Raw genomic sequence first — 4,202 nt, 5'->3', positions numbered from 1 at the left:
TTTAAACAAATATACTAATTTAATGACATAATTAAAATAAATACCTTCATTAAAAAATATTAAAGTAATAAGAAGAGAATTCAAATTTTATGTAAAAAAATATACACAAAAGAAAAGAAAAACATGTTATTAGCAAGAGAGTTAATTTAAATGTACAAAGTTTTAATTTTAACAAATTTTAGGGGAAATGTTTGAATATTTCTAAAAAGCGATTAATCTTAATTTATTATTTATAGTTTTAAAAATGTATGTTATTGATTTCGGCTATATTTCAAAAACCAAACCTGATACGACTAATTCAAAAATTAATTTAAGTTTACAGCAACAAAACAAGATTTGCCATTGAATTTGTTGAATTAAATATTATTTTTAAATTAATCATCACTCTTGACATAGTATATATATGTTTTAAAAATTGTCAGCAAAGTCGAGAGTTGTCACTTAGAATCGTTCAAAGTTAGTAAACATATTTTTTATTGATTTCGCTATTATTTCAAAACCTAAAGCCGACTCGAGAATATAAATACTATTTTTGAAATCAACACATTGCCACCAATGACAATTTTTCCACTTATAGTCTTTCAATGTTGATAAAGAAAATGTAAATGCTTTTGGCTTTATTTAAAAAACTAAATCTCATTCGAAAAATTAAATGTTATTTTTGAAATCAACACTCTAGACATAAACAGAAATGACATTTAAAAATTTGCTAGTCAGAGTTGCCATTTTAGAATCTTTCTAAATCGTTAAAAATATATTTATTTTGATTTCGGCTCTATTTCGAAAACTAAAGCTGACTCGAAAAAGTTAATATTATTTTTGAAATCAGCACACTTGAAATATTCGAAAACGGTTTATACAATTTTATTACCAATGTCAGAGTTGCCAACTAGAAACTTTCAAAGTTGGTAGAAAAATATTATTTTGTTTTCGGTTTTATTTCGAAAACTAAAGCTGACTCGAAAAATATAAAATTATTTTTGAAATCCGAACTATGGACATATTCAAAAATAGATTTCAAAATTTTGCCATCAAATTCAGTGTTGACACTTAGACTTTTTTGAAGTTTTTAAAATTGTTTTTATTGATTTCTACTACAATTCGAAAACTTAAGTTGACACGAAAAAGTTAATACTATTTTTGAAATCAGCACACTTCAGATATTCGAAAATGGTTTATAGAATTTTATTAGCAATGTCAGAATTGCCAACTAAGAACTTTTAAAGTTGGTAGCAAAATATTATTTTGTTTTCGGTTTTATTTCAAAAACTAAAGCTGACTCGAAAAATATAAAATTATTTTTGAAATCCGCACTATTGACATATTCAAAAATAGATTTCAAAACTTTGCCTTCAAATTCAGTGTTGCCACTTAGACTATTTTAAAGTTTTTAAAATTGTTTTTATTGATTTCTACTATAATTCGAAAACTAAAGCTGACTCGAAAAAGTTAATATTATTTTTGAAATCAGCACACTTGAGATATTCGAAAACGGTTTATAGAATTTTATCAGCAATGTCAGAGTTGCCAACTAAGAACTTTTAAAGTTGGTAGAAAAATATTATTTTGTTTTTGGCTTTATTTCGAAAACTAAAGCTGACTCGAAAAAGTTTGTATCATTTTTGAAATCAGCACTATTGACATGATCAAAAATAGATTTAAAAATTTTGCCACCAAATTCAGTGTTGCCACTGAGAAACTTTCAAGGTGATAAAAATATGTATTATTAATTTCAACTTGTATTTCGAAAACTAATACGGACTCGAAAAAATAAATATTATTTTTGAAATAAGCACATTTTACATTTTCAAAATGGATTTTGAAATTTTGCCTCCAAGTCAGTGATGCCACTAAGACATTTTCAAAGTTGGTCAAAATATATTTATTTTGATTTCGGCTCTATTTCGAAAACTGAAGCCGACTTGAAAAAGTTAATATTATTTTCGAATTCCAAAAACTTGAAATAGTCAAAAATATATTTTCAATTTTTTCCAACAAAGTAAGAGTTGCCACTTAGAATCTTTCTAAGTAGTTAAAAATATGTTGATTTTGATTTCAGCTTTAGTTCGAAAACTAAAGCTGACTCAAGGAAGTAAATATTAGTTTTGAAATCAACACTCCAGATATAAACAGAAATGACATTTAAAATTTTGCTAGTTATAGTCAGAGTTGCCATTTTAGAATCTTTTTAAATAGTTCAAAATATATTGATTTTTATTTCTGATTTATTTCGAAAACTAAAGCCGACTCGAAAAACTAAATATTATTTTTGAAATCATCACTATTGACATATTGAAAAATATATTTTAGAATTTTGCCGTCGAATTCAGTGTTGCCATTTAGACTCTCTAAATATATTTTTCATTTCGGCTTTATTTTGTAAACGAAAGCTGATTTTCGAAATCAATGAACTAAAGTCGACTCTAAAAAATTATTCAATTTTTTTTTGGCTTAGCTAACTAGAATCTTTCAAAAACTTTATTTTGATAATATTTCGATTAATCGCTTTTTATAAAAACGTAAATTATTTCTTAAACAATGAATCTCAAAAACAAATTTATGATTATTATAATAATGAAAGAAAATTATGATTAAAAACAAGACTTAAAATTAAAACCACAAAATTATAAATGTAAAAATATAAATTTTAGTTAAAGAAAATATTAAAATAATCTCTAACAAACAAAAAATCCTTTGCTCAAATATTTTCTTTTACATATTACTTTCTTTCACTTACTAAATAACTCTAATAACAGATTTTATGAATTTTTTATAATTTTAACATTTCTATTTTGCCCCTCCTTTAAATGTATACTAAAGACCAAACAAAAAATTTAGCACAAAAACTTATATAAGTATTTAAAAATAAATTTAAAAAAAGAAAAACCAAATAAATATTTAAACAAACTAAATAAATAAAAACAATATACCAAGAAAATTACAGCATTTACAAACAGTATATATACAAAATTTTATGACCACCACCACACATCACTCAACATTTAACTCACATTTCACTATTACAATAAAAAATATTGAAAAAATTAATATACATACATATTTAAAATAAAGAGAAAAACTAAAATATAAAAAGACAAATATGAAGAGAAGTAGAAAAAAAAACTCTAAATGAAATGGCAAAAGCATTCAATAGTTTTGAAATAAATTTTAAATAATTTAAATTTTAATAATTAGTTTCAAAAGTTTCTTAAATTTTAAATATGAACTTTAAACAAATAAATAAATATGGTTTTGTTTTTGAATGCTTTTTGTCTTTCTTAAACCAATCTTAAGCAATTGCAATAGAATTTAAAAAAGCAAATTATATATAGAAAATAAACAATTAAATAATACATATTTATAATATTAATTAACTTTAATTATATTGTAAAAGCAAATAATTAAAATTTAGTCAACTGTAATAACATAGAACTTGAAACAAAATGTAATAATCTGATAAATATAACAAAATAATTGATTGTTAAGGAAAACCACCACAGAATGTTGAAAAGCTTAACAAAATTAAACGATTTGTAAGCAGAGCTTTGAATTATTTAATTCAATTTGAGCTTAATTCACAAACATTTTAATTTGAAATTAAAAAAATGTTAGCTATTGATTTCTTAAATCCATTCTCGACATCGAATTCTTTAGCTTCATTCAAAGACTTTTATATCAGAAAAATATTTTATTGTCACATATTGATGGTGGCTATATAAGATTCAAGAAATCATTCAAGAACATTTTAATGATTCAATAAGAAATTAATTCTATATAGAATGAATTCTCAATGGAATGAATTCAATACATTTGAAGTACAAGGAAATAATTCTATAAATTAAATCATTAAAGGAATGGTAAAGAGATAAAATTTATTTTGCTTTCGAAAATTGAATTCCAAAGCTTTGATTGGAAGAAATTGATGACTGTTAAACAATATCTAATGAACAATTTCGTTTGCATTCTAAAAGAAAGAAAGATGATTTTGGTTTCCCTAACTTCATATTTATGTGAACGAATCAGTTTTCTTTCGCTTAGAATGTGAATGAAATGTTTCATTCGATATTGTGAACAAGCTTAGATTTTTCAATGTAAAAAAAATATTTAAAAATTTAATACTAAAAGAAATTAAGCTGAAAATATATGAAATTTTGGTTTTGCATAGCTGTGAGAATAATTTCAATATAATTTTAATTATTTGG

This window comes from Calliphora vicina, chromosome 1 (assembly GCF_958450345.1).
Source record: "Calliphora vicina chromosome 1, idCalVici1.1, whole genome shotgun sequence".
In the NCBI taxonomy this organism is placed as follows: Eukaryota; Metazoa; Arthropoda; class Insecta; order Diptera; family Calliphoridae; genus Calliphora; species Calliphora vicina.
This window is presented reverse-complemented; position numbering follows the sequence as displayed.